We start from the raw sequence: 18,600 nt of genomic DNA, 5'->3' as shown, positions 1-18,600 counted from the left end.
TTTCATGCCTAGTGTTGAATGCTGTGAGGCCAGTAAACAGAATGAACAAATAATCGAACAAAATAAAGAACTAACAGACCATAAAGAGGAAGAAATCACGCCCCCTATCCAAAAACCATCCCATTAGAGGAAAGAGCCAGACAGGCTGGGATTGATTGTGAATTTGAGTGATGTGATGAATAGTGATGATGTAATGGATAATGGATATCACAAAATCAAAAAAGGTCTGGGACAGAAGTATGTAAATAATGAAAGACAGTATCTTGTTCAGTTTAGAGGGGAACCAACTGAAAATGCTATTTGGGTTCCTTTGACAGCCATGAGCAAATTAGCATTAAAACAGGTCCAGAGAGAAACCGCCTCCTGTCATTGTTGACATTGAATAATTAATATACATAGGTTTGTGATGGCATTTGTATGGTTGCAAGGCTTCTCAGTTCAAAAGGGTATTTTATTGGAAAATGTCTGTTTACAAATGGGTTAACAGACTCCTTCTAATCATGATTACATTTTGATACCAAGTCGGGGTATTCTAAGACTTGTTATGTTCAGTTACACTAGGATCCTGATAGATTTTTCATTTATTGTGATTATTACAAGAATTTATGGCAGGCTCTGCATAGAATTTTCATTTAGTGTGATAATTACAAGCATTTATGGCAGGCTCTGCTTATATTGTGATGTATTATAACCTGGACGTTTGTACGTCAAATGTACATTGATCATGTAATAAGCATTAATTATGCACTATGGTATTATAGAGTACCTCAGGTTTCTGTAAATTGTTTGTGTAGTTTCAGCTACATATTAAATTTACATCACATACAAGTTGATTCGGTGAGATTTTTTGTATGTTCATTGCTTGTACATTTATATTTTCATTATTTTGCATATATAAATAAGCTAAAAAAAATATAAAAAAAAAATGTAATGTTGATTTGTTAATAATTAATTGTTTTCTTTTCGAGGGCGGATGTTATATATGTGATATTCACATCTCTATCTTTTACATGTACATTTTGTATATTTTCTAGAATTTTGGGTGGTCTCAAACTTAAAAATGTTAAGGAAGGCCAAAGTGATTGACATTTGTCATTAGAACCTTGTTACCAAATCTCTCCATTCAGTTTATAATTAGTTCTTCAAAGTCTCTTATTTTCCATGTTGATTGACATGTATCATTAACACCTTACAGTAAAATCTTTTGATTCAATATGTTTGTTTCTTTGATATGCCATTGAATGCTGCCTTTGTAATTGCTTAAACAATTATATTTCTGTACCTCTGTATTTCTGTATCAGTTTGCTAGAATCTTTAGACCTGACAACATCTTAAATTTTATTCTGGATATATTATTTTAATAAACATCAAAAACCATATACTGACTTTTTGCTATTCCCTATCAACAAAACAACGTATATATTACAGTAGATCGTACTGAAGCATAGAACGCAATAAGGCGATATACTAGTAGACTCTATCTAGACTTATCTGTTCTTTGGAGGTAATGAAATAAACAACACATACACATCGATTGTAAAGCTCGTAGACATTCAATTAGACATATCATTATTTCATCAAATTCCATTAGATGTAACTTAGATTAGATTTTTGTTAATTAAGACAGAAGATATCTGGATTTGGACGACGTTATATAAATTACAAAACCGTAACGTAAGACCAGTACTGATTATGAAATGACGCGATAGAGTCTGGAGAATACAAAACATGGACAAAACTAGTTAGCATTGATAAGCGGACATCGACAGCAAAAAAACAACAACATTTACTAATTTTGTTTTTATTTGCTGCTCACTTTCATTGTTCCTTTAGGAAAATGAATTTTCATTTTAAATATTTGAAACAAGTAGCTTCTGTCCAGTTAAATATACCGTCAAGTAAAATAAAATGCATACATTAATTTACCAACAATGAGTCCTTTAAACTGGGACACAGTGTACAATTAAGCCGCATTGGCTGAGCATATTTAAAGAGTGTCATCAAATACACATAGGACAATAACTTAAGACAACTGTTTTTATTTTTAATCCTTAAAATAATGATTTTGTAAAGTAATTGTTGAAGTATCATGCTATAAATGCAAAAACACTGTGACAAAGAGCATTGCATTTCAATATTCATGAAATTGCTAAGTCATTGACTTTCTTACTCAGTATCACTTGCAAAGTAACGTGTTTGTATTAGAACATTCATGCTTCCTTCCTCCAGGTATGAATGTAGTACACGTGTATGATTTAATTAACATTGTATATACAATTTATCTATACCTGATCTATATAGCCCTTGTCATGATAAATACGTCCATAGGCGCTTTACATAACACAAAGGCAGCCACTCAGTATGCGATCTGATCAGAGGGACAGAGCGAGAGAAAGCCCCAAGAACAGAGAGAGAAATTCATTACATACAGGCCTGTCCGGCTTACTTAGACTAGCTCTTTACAAATAGACAGTTTTTTAAAGCGCCCGATATAAAGAACCGATACATGCGAAGCCGTCTTTCCCTGAAAAAACCGGTACTGGGAGTAGCTGGGAGTACGCAAATGCATCTCAGACATTTTCAAGCATAAACATATCTTAGGGTATTTGCACTATTGTTTTGATAATATAGTTGCAAGTTTAACTTAATTCACATAAATTGTATTAGACAAAATCCAAAATCTCTGAAGAACATGTGACTTTCACCAACATCAGAGTGTACCCCATATGATTTAACAGTTTAATGACAGAGTAATAAACTCTTAGAATGAAACTATTTAAAAGGTGTTAAATAAGTAAATGCTTGTCTTAAATCAAGCGTAGCGGGTAAATGTTTATAAATACCACGTATGCATGTATTCAAAATTATGAATGATTTTTTTTTTTTTTTTGTGAAAAGTTATATTTTTGTCAAAAACCAAGAACAAAAACATATCTAAGGAATCAAGAACGCACAAATGGCTTAATACCGTAACACAGCTCATTTTGCATTTTGTCAACTGACTCATTGAGAGTTAATCTTAATGCATCATAGTACAAGTCTTAAAGCTGTTTACGCTTTGCTTTTAAGAACGACAGTTAGTGTTCAATCTACACAAGTAATAAAATACTGGTCAAGTAACTAACATTACATGTAATAGATGTACATTTTATAAAGAAATTAAATAGATATCAAATAGTATGTATTGCAAGGCAGTATTTTCTCTACTAAAATGTCCAAAACTAGTACTTGAGTCTAAAGTAACATTACACTACATCTAACCATTGCATTATTCAATTTACTGGAAAACAGGGAAGCGATGGGGCTATTTCAAGGGTTTTACCACATAACGTAAGTTCCGGCGTTGTTTTATTTGTTTTTGCCAGTATTTTAATGTATTGCTGCCGGCACACCATTAGTACTTGGGTTTTATTAGGGTTAATGGTAAAACCCCATTCATTCCTCCATTATTCTATGACATTGAGGACCTTTTGTCAGTAGTATTAGAAATACCGAAGCGAGCGTTTTTGACCCCACCCCCCTGACCCATTGTCCCTATTCTATAAGTGGACTTTAACCTTGCCCTAAACTTAAAATACTAACTTAGTACCCTTGATACCCTAAAAATTTTTTAAATCTTTAGTTAAACCGACTGAAAACCTTTGGTTTAACCAAAAAAAAAGATTTAGTTTTTGGTCCGAACTGACCAATGCCGGACAATTTAAAATTCACAGGTTTTAAACCAACTAAAAAGTTTTAAATACATATGATATAGATGAGTTTACAGAATAAAATATATTGTTTGAAAGAAAAAAGATTACTGACAATATAAATCCTCTTTATGTTACAACAAAAAACGGGAGAAAAAATGATAAAGGCTACTTGTTCATCTTGGGGAAATAAAATCAAAGTTTGTTAAAAGTACAGGGGGTTAATTTAGATTTCACAAAGCAATGTTACCTTTATTACCTAAGAAAGGTTTAACACTTCCAGGATATAATTATTGTGGGCCAGGAAATCCCCTAGATAATGGACCCCTGTCAATGAACTGATGCAGTATGTATGGACCATGATTTTTGCTTGACAGTGGTGTAAAAAAGGGTACATGTGATAAGCAAATGCTTTCCAATTTAAATAAAACTAAATCAAAAACATTTGGAAAAAAGATTGCAAAAATTTAGTTGTAAAACCAGCTATCAAAACGAAATACACACTTGGTCTCGGACAAAAACAAAAATCAAAAAACGGGAAAGGGGGTAGAGTATACCCCCGGAATTCACATGGAGCGATGAATTAGCAGAAGAATTACACAAACCAATTAAAGAAAATTTATGAAACGAAGAGTGATTGTTAATGATATTGATGATACTTGGTCAGCTGATTTATTTGACATGCAAGTTTTTTCAAATTATAATAAAGGAGTAAAGTACTTGTTAACCGTTATTGATATATTTAGTAAATTATGCTTGGGATTATTCCATTAAAGAATAAAACTGGAGAATCTGTTAGAAGCATTTGAAAAAATAATTTTAGAAGGACGATTACCAGTAAATTTATGGGTAGATGAGGAAAAGAATTTTTAATAAAAAGTTTGAATCATTTTTGAATAAAAATAAGATTAATAGGGTATCATACATTTAATAAAGGAAAGCTGTAGTAATTGAAAGATTTAATAGAATTTTAAAAAAGAATAATGTGGAAATATTTTACAGCAAATAATACTTATACTTATTTAGATAAGTTGCAGGATATGGTTGATAAATATAACAAAAACAAAACATTCTATTTAAAATGACCCAACTGAAGCTAGTAAAAACTTAAATAAAGGTACTGTTTACTTTAAATTTATATGGTAATTTAAAGATACCAAAGAGTAAAGCAAATTTAAAATTGGTGATCGAGTTCGCTTAAGTAAATTTAAAAGACTTTTTGAAAAAGGATATACACCAAACTGGACAGAGGAAATATTTATAATTTATAAAATTAATACCAAATCCCAGAACATACACTATTAAAGATTTTAAAATGAAGAAATAATTCAAGGTTCATTTTATGAACAAGAACTTTTACCTACTACACAAGAAGTTTTTAGAATAGAAAAAGTTATTAGACGAGACTATAAGAAAAAACAAGCTTTTAGTAAAATGAAAAGGGGTATAGTGAAGAATTTAATAGTTGGGTTCGTTTAGCGATCTTGAACAAATTTAATTTAGAAAATAAAAAATTTTAAATTTTATATAAATGAGTAATAAAAATCTTATTTCTAAAATTTAATGAATAGAAACAAAGATCAATTAATTATTCACTTAACTAAATAGCTGCTGCTTACAGAAAAATTTTATAAATTTTGTGGGAGAGTAAGTACCGGATTTTATATTACAGCAGGTGTTTTTGGTTGTTCAGCTCCCATTAGCATTGTTCCAGCTATTCCTATATTTGTAGCAGTTGCTGGCGCTGTTCCAATCAGTAATTACCTTTTTTACTAAAAAGATAAAACTTGACGACAAGAAATATATTTTAAAAGCACATCATCACAAAATAAAAACAACTAATAACAAAAGCACGGATTGGAAAAGTAAATAAAGAAGAAGAGAAACAAGTTATTCAAGATATTTTTACAATACTATTAGAAATGCAGAAAGAAAAAAATATTCAATGCCTTTTGAAACGTATATGAAGGAATTTAAACTTAACGGATATAAAAGTAAAAAAGAAGAAGAGCTGTATTAAATTTTACGTGTGTTTTTAAAGATTTTTTTCTATAGTTATATTATATATAGATGGTTAATAGAAAGGTAGATAGAATGATTATGCCAAAATTATCTAGCACTTTAGGAGAAATAATGAATCCAGACAAAAATTCATTAAAAAAGTTCTTAAAAGAAGAAATGTTATTAAATCAAAACTTGATCAAATAGTTAGCGATGAATATAAAAATCATGCATTTGAAAAATTACAAATGTTATAGATCCTTATCTTTTAAAAATAATTTTTTTGAATGGGACTGTGGTTGTCTATTAACTGAAAAAGAAAATGATGAAAGATTATGTGATTGTCCCAGGGCCAAATAATTATCGAAACAATCCTAAAAAAGTAAATTTTAACCGACTGTGATACTAATGAAGAAAAAAAAATAAAAGCACTTACAAAGAATCTAAAGAATTTGGTATTATGCTGGGTTAATAAAAATGTGTTGTGAAGGGACAAACCGAGTAAAAAAGTGGAATATCAAAGTTAATGGAAAAAGATATAAATTTAAATATTTTATTTCTTCTTAAGTAATTTAAAACTTTTTTTTTTTATTAATTTTTTAATTATTTTTTTTAATCCTTTTTGCCCTTTAAGATTTTTTTCTAAATATAATATATAGATGGAAAACGAGAGATCCACAAAACAATATTATAAGAATTTGAAATTAAAATTACATATAGACAAGATCCAAAGAATCAATTTTATTTAACTATAAACAACTCTTATGAAATACTTAAATCTGAACTTAAAACTTTAAAAGGTATAAAAATAAACGTTGTTTTAAAAATAACTTTTGCAAAAATGGATAAAATGATACAATATTATAAAACAGCTTATTTTCAATCAAAGGCTTTAGAAATTTTTAACACAAACGAAATAAAAAAAAACTTTACATCAAGCTTTTGATGAAATAATAAATAGAATGGTAATTGGGTTTCTGAAGGAAGTGGCTGGAGAATTTGAGTCGTTGATGCTCATTTATAAATAGATATAAGTTAGTCCATTGGCTGCTTCAAGTTATTTAGAATTACCAAAACCATTACAAATTCAATGAAAAGGGTTAATAAATATAAAGAATGATCAAACGAATGTTTTAGATGGTGTCATTTTGCTTACAAATTTCCTGTTGAAAAGACCCCCAAAAAAAATTTCAAAATATAAAAAACATATAAACGATCTTGATTATACTGGAAATTAAATTTCCCTGTTACATTAAATCAAATACCTAAAATAGAAGTTTTAAAAGAATATCTTTTAATATATTTGGATATGAAGAAAAATAGTATTTATCCATTGTACATATCAAAGTATCAATACGAAGAACACTGTGACATGTTGCTAATTACTAATGATAAAATAAATGATTAAAATAACTGATGATGACTGTAAACCCCCAAGAACTGTAGTCAACATTATGTTTGGATAAAGGACTTTAAATAGATTAATGACTAACAAAACCAAAGACCAACATAGAAAATATTTTTTTAAAAGTTGCTTACAACATTTTACTCAAGAAAGAAAATTAAATGAACATATTCCAAATTGTTTAGCTATTAATGGTATCAAGGTGTTAAAATGCCAAAAGAGGGAAGTTTAAAATACAATTTTAAAAAAAACCATAAGGTTTAGCAGTACCTTTTGTAATTTATGCTGATTTGAATCATTTTAAATAAAAAAGTTTATGCTTTACCATCCCCTGAATCTCATTTACTGAACCATATTTAAAATCTATTGATTGTGGTTACGGCTATAAAGTTGTTTGTTGTTATGACGATAAATATACTAAACCAACCCAGATTTATTAGAGGTCCTAAAGCAGTTTATAAGTTTATTGAAAAAATGCTTGAGGAAGTGGAATTGTAAAAAATAATTTTTAAAGAACATTTCACAAAGAACTAAGAATGTCTAAAAATGATTCAACCGAATTTTAAAAACAAAAGTTTGTCATACTGTGAAAAAGAATATATAGAAGGTGAAGTGCCAGTTTCGTGACCACTGTCATATAACAGGAAAATTCAGAGGAAGTGCTCACTCAGATTTTAATATTAATTTTTTAAACTAAACATAAAATTCCTGTTATTTTTCATAATTTAAGAGGTTATGACGGTCATTTTATTATGCAACAAATAGGGAAATTTTTAAAAAAAAAATTTTTGTTATTCCTAACAATAGGAAGATATATGGCATTTTTGATTTCCGACTTGGTCTTTATTGATTCATTCAAATTTTTGTCTCAATCATTGGATAACTTAGTAAAAATATTCCAGAATTTAAATACTTATCTCAAAATTTGATTACAAAAATAGATTTATTAAAAACAAAAGGGGTTTATCATATGATTACATGGATTCATTTAAAAATTCAAAGAAAAAGAATTACCTTCTAAAGAAGGTTTTATTCAATTTTTAAATGAAACACACATAAACTGATATGAATCGAACATGATAAGATATCTGGAAAAATTTAAAATTAAAACAATGGGAGGAATATCTGATCTATATTTAAAAACTGACGTATTACTTTTTGCTGTGTATTTGAAATTTTAGAAAACTATGTTTTGGGGTACTACAATTAGACCTGTCATTATTTTAGTTGTCCTGGTTTTAGCTGGGATGCAATGTTAAAAATGGACGGATTTAGTTAGATTTAATAATGATTTGATATGTACTTTTTATTTAAAAGGGATGAGAGGAGGAATAAGTTATATTTCAAACAGAACAGTAAGCAAACAATATAATATATGAAAGATTATAATCCTAAATTAGAATCTAAATACATTATGTACCTCGACGCCAATACCTTTACGGTTGGGCTATGTGTCAACCTTTACCTCTGGAAAGTTTTAAATTTATATCCGTAAAAAACAATTTAAGATATAATTTGCAATAGGTTAAAAACTTACTTACTGCTTGATTGTGATCTCAATATCACAATAGAATTACTTATAAACCACTTTGATTATTCCTTTAGCTCATGATTAAAATTTTTTTTACCAGAACGTATGGCTTTCTGATTATTAGTAAAACTGTTAAAACGAATTTGAAATAGATAAAGTAATGTTATATGAAGTTGCGTTCAACTTAATTGAGAAAAACAAAGTTATGTAGGTCATTTTTATAATCTTGTACTATATATCAATTTGGGTTAAAAGAAACAATAAATAAATAAAAGTATTAACTTTGGACGAAAGTCCCGTGGTTAAAAAAGTATATTGATTTTATTACTCAATAAAAGGATCTAAGGCTAAATATTTCATTGAAAAGGGGACTTTGTAAGTTAATGAACAATTCTGTATTCGGTATAACGTTGGTAGGAAATTTACGCAAAGTGGGTTAATATTCAATTAACTCATGATGAAAAATATTTTATTAAAATACTTAAGCCAAACCGTCATTTGTTTGTTCATCGGATGTTTAACAAGAATTTTGTTTGGTATTATAGCAATAAAAGGAATGTTTGTTATTAAACAGAACATTGTTATGGTTGGATTGTGCATTCTAGGATTATCCAAAATTTTTAAATGTTGTTTTTTCATTTTAATTACAGTTAGGAATCAAGTTTCGGGGTAATTGTAACTTACTATTCATGTTACTGATTCTTTAGGTTTGATATAAAAAACATAAGTTGCATATGAGGATTTTTTTATTGGACAAAGATTTTTTGATAATAGTGTTTATGATGTAATCAAATTTGTATTTTGATAATTATAAAAAAAAGTAATTGAAAAATTTAATGATGAAGCGCTCGGCATTCCCCATTGTTGAATTTGTCGGATTATGAAGTAATTGTATTCATATTTTATTAGAATATGATGGTAATGTTTAAAAATGTTAAGGGTATTATTATAAAACTTGGTGTTAAGAAAAACAATAGTTCTGAAAAATACAAAGATAACTTTGTTTAATTCAACCCAAACTAATCAACCTTTATAAGGTTATTCGTTATGATAAAAACACAATCTTTCCAGTTATGTTTTCATATATAAACAATATTTTATTAATGTTATGATGGATAAAATGATATATTCTGGATATTGGTATTGTTACATTAGGATTTTTATTAATTAATACTTAATTTTAAACTCTTAAAAGTAAAAATTAAATTAACTCTTAATTTAAACTTAAAATTAACTCTTTAATTAAAAAACTTAAATGATAGAAACCATATAGTGTTAACTGAATATTATAACATTTAAAGAATTTAATATATATAACATCTTTTATTTTAATTTCTTTTGCAATATTAAATAGTATATAGTTTCATTTGTGCTTATTATTTTTTGATTGTAACTTTGAAGAATTACATTTTTTTATTTTGTATTTGTTATTAAAGCTTCTCTTTATCTATTTTTATTGCATCAACAAGAATAATTAAGATGCAATTCAAATTAATCTTACATTAAATTTACCATTTTGAACTAAACCAGGAATAGCGTTTACAGTTTTCATTGAAATAATCCACCTCGGTTATATTGGGTATAACATGTTAAAAACATTGGGAGGTTTTCTTATTAAGTGTCTTTCTATTTTATTTACTTTTGCATTTATTATTATTACAATATTCCCATTTTCATTATTATTTCTCAGTTAAATAATTGTCAATTGGTTAAAATAATTTATAATAGTTTGTTCATTTACTCTGATTATAATTTTTAGTATATTATACAATAAATCATACAATGGTACTTAATCTGTAACATTTTAATGAAAAATAAACAATAATATCCGCTCAAGCTACTTGTTTGAGTATTTGATATTGTACATTGTGTTTTTTACATTTGGTATTATACTTTAATTTACTTTCTTTTGGTGAGGAAGTTCAAATGGGGTCAATAGTACAAATGTTATTCAAGGTAACAAAACCCAATGTGTTCCAGGACCTATAGAATCGTCCCAAATAAATTCCACACTCGTCCTTTACTTTTAATTGATTTTGGTAGACCTGTGGTATCCGAGTGTTTCACTTCTTGGGAAATTATTTTTTTTTTTACTATTACACCCTAAAGTTTTAATTTTAATTGGTTTACCCATTGTTCCAATTTCAATGTTAGTTATTGGTTTGTTTATAAATTTTATTTTCTTTTTATTAAATTTTATTTTTTTTTACTATACGGAATTTCGTCTGTTAAGGTCATCGTTGTGAATCAATCTGTAAAACCTTACCACTTAACAAAGGATGTAATCTCAAAGGTATTCCTAGCACTACCCGCAGACCAACCCTCCTACCCCCACCCCACGTCCCAACTATAAAACACCCCCACCCCCGCTACCCTCCCCCCCCCCTCCCGCCCTTTCCCCCCCTATGCCCCCTTCCTCTTGCTCCCCCCCCCCCGTCTAACCTCACTCACTACAGATCATACTAGTTGCTTTCTTGATTAGTGTAAGATATGGTGATATCATTATTTCTCTTATCATAGCTACTGAAATCATTACCATTTCCATGTTTTTTACTAACACCAGTACTGGCTAGTCCAGAAAGGGCTCAATGCCCTTGAGGGGTAATATTTTTGGAGCTATTTTTGCTGCACATTTGAAGAATTGTTTTTCATAACAACCTGCTAAAAGGTCCTAAAAATCCACATTTTGACTTGATGGACATTGTTTCTTTGAAATTGTCATTTCTAATCCCTTCTTATTTTGAAACAGACTTTTTTATTTGATTTATTTGTGTTTTTTGTTAATATAAAGGAAGTTTCCATGTAAATTGTTCATGTTTTTATATAGCTTAAAGTTGTGGAATTTTGTTGTTGTAGGCTCGGGCTAAATTTTTCTTTTGTCCATCTGTAAGGTTAATTTTTATTCATATAATTTGATGACTTTATATACTTTATATTTATTTTAATTTATATATTTTTTATTTAACAAATGGTCAAGTTCATTTCTAGTTTTTATTTCAAACTGTTTCCCTCATATAATATCAATTGCGTAATACGATATTTGCAGCGGGAAGTGCAGTTAACTTAAGTGTTAATGTTAATCTGCTTAGGATCTTCTGTAGTTACTTCCTTTTTTTATTCCAAGTAAATGAACAAATCCTACAAACTTTGAAAATTTGATCGATTTAAGAGACTTCCAGTTGTCTTATTATTGTGTTTATAATAATATTAATTACATTTCCCTTTCATATTTTCTTGATTTGTCTTGTATTTCTGTTTCTGGTTTCAAAAAACACCATTACCAACTTCGAGACGACAAGAACTCAAAATACAATTTATAAATCATATCTGCTGCATTAACTTTAATGTATCTAATAAATGTGGATTCAGTCTTGATTATTACTTCTATCAGGTCGTTGTAAAATAAACAAATACATGTAGTGTTTTGTTACACCATCGTTATTCTAAAAGTTGTATTAATCTGTTGTGTATCAGTTGATTGCGTATTCATTTCCCTAGGTATGACCCATCTTGCTTTGTAAATCTTTCAGAAATTAGATTACAGGTCCAAATTCATTAAAAACCAAAAGTGGAACCCATAGAATAATTTTGTACCAATTACTCTACAGCATCAGCGCAATTAGCTCTAATAAATTACTTATCATCATCTGTCAGCTGACGTGTTATTTGAATTTGACTTGGAGGTATAATATTAGTTTCTAAACCTGAAAAATGAATAATTATTTAATGGAATTTTAGCCTTGTCTCATTATTTTTCTTGATTAATTCACTTTTAATAGCAAACCCGTAGTATCTTCAGCGCAGCGTAAGCAGTAAGTATCTAAAATAAATAAATTCATTTGTTCCAGTTGTTTTGCATAATCTTCAGATAGTTCAACCCAAACTCTTTACATTGATTACTTTGTATAAATTATTACATCATAAAACAATTTTCCTTTTGTTTCCCCCACTCACTGATCCAATTAATGAAGCTGCATTATTAATTAGAGCAATTTGAGCTCCATCATACTCCAGCACCATTAGCAAGTTTATTTACTTGCTAAAACTTACTTCCAAAATAACCATTTAACCCAATCAAAATATGAACTTCTTTCTTTAATTGTAAAGTGATATCCGTTTTTTTGTTGTTTAACATTATTTCCCAGGACAGATATTAATGCTGTATCTAAATTGATGGAGTTATTCATATCTTCGACAAATATTCTTTTGTTCTAAACATGTAAATATTATATATTATTTTATTTTTTGATTCTAGTTTTATATTTTAGTTTTTATAAATTAATCTGTTATTTCGTTTTTGGGTTTGAGCTGAAGTTCCTGCACGAGCTAAAGATTCCAGATCCTGACATATTCTATTTATTTCATATGAATATCCTCCTCATTATCATTATTTTTACTGTTATTCTTTTCTTGTATTCCTTAGCTATTAAATTACCAACTGCGGAGGCAGGTTTCTTTTTTAAGTTTTTCAACAATTTTAGCTGCAGCTAAAATTTCCAACTTCTGTGCCACCTTTTTTGTTCCACTTTCAAGTGCTGCTTTTCCTTGCTGTTTCCAAGCTTTTTTTCCAGCTGTGCCAATTGGAAGATGCAAACTCCCCCCGTTGCAAAATTTCGTTAAAAGTGTCAAAGATACTGTTCCTGTATGATTTCTTTTCCTGTGTGAGCATAAATAATAAATATTCCTTTATTTTTGTCATAAAACTTTTTGCTACATTATATATATAATAAATTATATAAATTTCATATTTAAGTTTTTAAACTTTAGTTTTAATTAATTTCTTTTAATATTGAGTGTATAATAACTTGTTTCATCCTCATTAAATTTATTATTCTACCCAAATTTACATCTGTAAATATAGATTCTTATTGAATTTAATATTATATTTATGAAATTTCAGATTATCCGACTCTTTGGTGGTTCCTTTTGTAATTGGTTAAGCTCGTGTTAAATCTGCAGTACTTAAAGCGTTGAGTATCATCATATGAAAATTACCATCAAACAAGTCGAATTATCAATAAGATCACAATGAATGTAAATTGTATCAACAGAGTTAGTTTATATTTTGGTGTTGTTGTTCCACCATTCGAGTATTTCTCAAGATTTTTTATCAAATCCAAGCAAATGTATGAATATTTGACATTCTTAAATCAACAAAAAAATTATCTGTAATTGAAATCAAAATCTTAAAACTACTTAAATCAAATTCCAAACTTATTGGAGCAATTTCTGATTTATTAAGGATTCAAAAAATCATCATTACTTTATTATGTTTCTCTAATATAATTATTAATATCTGTGAACTGTAAGAACCATTTGTATAATATAATATCTTTCCATTCTTTACCATTAATATAACGAATTTTTTATTGTCATATTCATCACTAATATTATGCCAAGAATAGAGTCATTAGTGTTAATACTATCCAAACCAACAACATAAGGTTTTATTTTTTATCTTAATTTAAGAACGACTAAATATGATTGTTATATCAACTCGGTTTATTTGTATTTTCTTTAAACTGTTTCAGAACTTAATACTTAATTTTTTGTTCATTTATATAAATTTTTTTTTATTTAAGGACATATCTTTTTAATTAATAAACTAAAGTTTTTAAACCTTTAATAAAGTGTAATTCAAGAAAATAATTTTTATATAACATTTCTTGTTGTTCTGTAATTGTGAATTTCATTTTTTAATAGTTCATCAATTATTCTAATACCTTCATTTGTTTGTTTTCATTTTTATTTCCAGCATCAATTGTACCACAAATTAAATCCAAGTCATTAACCAATCTTTTGGAATTACATGGACAAACGTCATACCTGTCCTCTAAATTACTTTTTAAATTTCATAGATCTTTTATTGATAGGTAATCCTGGATTTTTCTGTTTAATTCTTTAAATATTTTCTTGCATGAATTGATATGCTTTTTTCTTATTGTATATCTTATTATTAATCAAATCAATAAATAGTATCCTACTTTAGTGTTATTACTTCTTTTCCAGTTATTCTGTTTTTTTTCTTAGCATTTAATTTGTTTTGACCATATAGTTATTTAAGTTAATTAATTAAATTACCATATTGTCCATTTGGTGAAACTTTATATGGGTTATGATATTTTAGTCCTTTCCAACTACCTTGGGTCTTTATAATTTTGATTAGCGTTCACAATATCTTTTAACGATTTTTTCTGTCTAAATGATAACATCCGAACACCCCAGTACTCACCTGCTGATAGGTCTGCATTTGTAATTTCAAACTATTTCATGCTAAATTTTTTTTTTACTGTGTTCATTTATTTTTACGAGTACTCTCTTTAATTTTCGGTAACCTCTTTTACTTATTTTTATCAATCATCTTTATTTTTGTTTATTATTAACTCTGATAATAAGTAACTTCCAATCTGATAATACATCTTTATCAATATCTTACATCTAAATTTGCCTCAATTTTTTTTTCTTCGGATTCAATCAGTTGTTTCAGTTATTCCCATCTTTTCTCTTCCATAATCTTCTTATCTTTTATGTTCATCTTGAGGAATCAATCAGTTGTTTCATCTCCCCAATCTATTGATGTTGGGTGTATAGGGAGCCGGTTTTGGTGGCAATATTGTATTGGTTCGTTGGTTCTTGGAATAGCTGTGGTACACCTGGTATGTTTGTATGTCTTTATTTCATCACCTAGTAATGCTAATTGTTGTTTTTTCCAGGTAATGTTTTAATGACTTGATAATTGTTCTTTTTGACTTTCTATTCCTTCAGTAATTGGCTTATAAATTTCTGTGTACATATCCCGGATTTGTAGCTTTCTTAATTTTTTTCTCTTTATTTCTTCTCTAAGAGCTCTCAGCTTTGTCCAACTAATTTTTTTTCTTATTATCATTTCATTAAGTTTTGATTGCATTTATAATAATGTATAATAATGTAAAATAATGGAAATAATGTAAGATATTGAAAAATAATGTAAATTAATGTAATATTATATAAATGAAATTCAAATTATGTTACAATATGTGATAAATCCAATAACTTTAAACAATTTTATCCTTTTATGCCAGTTCATGTTTTAGAGGTTAAATATGTGGATCTTCTGGATCTGGAAAACAAATACATTATTGCTTATACTTCGAAAACATCTTTTATATTATGATTTAAATTTATATACTTATATGCTAATAAACTTAGAACTATCTAAATATGAAGATTTAATTAACCATTTTAGCCAAATTGCAAAAAAATTAAAGTAGATCCAATGGAAATACTTGGAATGTTCAGTGATCCCAACAAATTGACCTTGTGAGAATCTTGAATCAAGAAAAAAAAAAAGTAGTATTATTTGATGATTTTGTATGTGAAGATAAAAAGTTCAAAAATGAAATAACCAAATACTTTATCAAGGTCGTCACAAAACTGTTGGTGCGTTATTATTTAAGTCTGTCTTACTATTAAAACACCAAAAAGATATTCGCAATTAACTGTTCCACAAATATTTTATTGAAAGTCAGGTATACGAGAAAATAATATTGATTTGTGATGAACAAAATAAGATCGTGATACTTTTGCTTAATGCATACAAATCAAAAAATATGATTTCTTATATATTGACAAACAAGGAAGTTTTAAGAAAAAACTTTCTGGTAATATATAATGGGAGTTTTTAATGATACAAAACAAATAAGTGAAACTGATAAAGTGTAGTAAAGTTAATTTTGATATTGATTTAAGTGATTTTGTACTAAAAAACAATATAAAAGCTTAGAAAGGTACTGAGAATCATATCTTCACAGAAATAAGGAACTTGTAACACAAGACAGAGCATTAGATATGGGAGGTTATTAAATTGAATTAACCTAGGAAATCCAGAATATCCAACGATGATGTTCCTAGACGTTTGTGTATAAAAAAGTCAATGTGTATTAGATGTCTATAATCTTGAAGATGTCAAAAGTATAAAACTGACATTTGAAGCTGAAGTAAAGAATATTGAAGAACCAAAAGATTTTAAGAATTCATTATTAATAGTTGCATTTACAGGTAAAAAATTGAGAAGAATGAAAAGATATGACTGATTCTATTAAAAGAAACTTGAGAGAAATCTGATTGACAGGATGACAATATAATAAAAAGTATTTAGAAACTAATTTGAAAAGTATACCACTCAGTTCAAGAATTTAAAAGATAGTAGGATTAAACATGGAAGAAACTAAAAAGACAAGATTATTGAAGCTGAGAAAAGTTACAAAATATTGTTTAGTTAGAATTTAGAACGAAATAAAGTAACTAAATACTGAATCTGAAAAAATAGCATAAAGATTTATTAGAATTAATTTCTATAAATTGCAGATTATAAATCGACTGAAAAAGGCAGCTTCCATAGAGGTGATGATCATGAACTGCATTAGAGGATTTTTAAGAAGAAATTTTTGTCTTAAAAATAGATGACTTTAAAAAACAATGTTCGAAATTGGATAGTATTGTTGGACAACGTCATTTATTTAAAGTATGCAGACTTAAGTAATATTACAAAAAATTACAAGAAGTTTTGAGCAGCTTAATGCTTAAGTGAAGTACATTAAAATTGAACTGGACTTTGTAGTTGAAATATCAGGTTAAACAGGAGAGTTAATTACTGTAATACTGAAGCCAATTATGCTAATCTAAAGCAATTAACAAGTTCTTAATCAGATAGTAAATTTGAATAAACAAACTTGTAGACATGATTAATAATGTTGAAGCAAGTCACAATATAAAGTACCGAAGAGATTAAGTAAACTTAAAGGTTTATTACATGAAGATATTATTAATTTAATAATCAAATTAATGATAAAATTAAAAAAAGTGTAATAAATGATTTGGACTCTGTTGTTGAAATATCAGCTAAAATAGGCCTGAATCAAATCACTGCTAATACCCACAAGTAATTACTGATATGACTAAAGCAATAAACCGCTAATGTCGAAGAATTGTACTAATGATGAAAAAATTTCAATTAATTGGGAAAAAATTATAGAAGTAAAAGATGCTTTCTTAAAACAGAAACCACAATTTAGCTAGAACAAAAGCGTTGTTGACAATTTATCTGCCTTCTGAAGTTGCTACAACAAAACGTGTGTTGATTTTAGCTGAAATATTTCTTAAACTAAAAGATTGACAGGTAAAATAGAAAAAAAGGGTAGAGAAGTATAACAGAAGTGTTTCTCTTTGAATACTATTATAATCATTGACTTTTGATTCATACAAATGAAAAAGTATTTTGTCCGTCGTGGAGATGCCTGGATGTCTTTTCAACATATGATATTATGGACGGTATATATTATTTAAAATGAATTTGAAGTAAGGACTGGAATTATCGTAGATTATAAGTTTTTTTATACACAAACCAAGAATATAAAATAGATGTACTAGATATGCTTTTGAGTGGTGTGTTTATAGTCGGAAAAACCGGAACTTATATAATAGATATTAAGATTTTATTAAAGGGTGCGAGCTCCCCGGGTGAACCGTATAAACCGACTAAAAGCCCAATATCACATTTTATATTTAGGTGGCGGAATCCAAGGCCCCAGGATGATGTTTTATTTTTTGATACATTTGATAATGTAAATATAACAGCTGAGGCAGCTGAGGACTTTGACACTGATAAGTTAATATCTATGTATAAGAAAAAAATTAAAATTTATCTAAAACAAGGAACAATGTTTGATATTCACCTTATGACGATTCGGAATCTACAGAATTAACATTTATGCTTTTGATGGGTAGTCACATCAGATTCTACATATCGGATGAACCTGTATCCCATGGTATAAACAGACTTTTGGATTAAAGGTTTAATTAAAAGCTTAATTAAAAGCTTAATTAAAAGTTTAATTACTATGTGTACCCTAATAATGTACTTACTAATTGAAGATAAGATCAAAGACCAGAGGCTTTGCCTCCGGGGGTTGTAGACCCACCTTTTACATTTTATT

Source organism: Mercenaria mercenaria, chromosome 5 (assembly GCF_021730395.1).
Source record: "Mercenaria mercenaria strain notata chromosome 5, MADL_Memer_1, whole genome shotgun sequence".
NCBI lineage: Eukaryota > Metazoa > Mollusca > Bivalvia > Venerida > Veneridae > Mercenaria > Mercenaria mercenaria.
Note: the sequence above shows the minus strand (reverse complement) of the source record.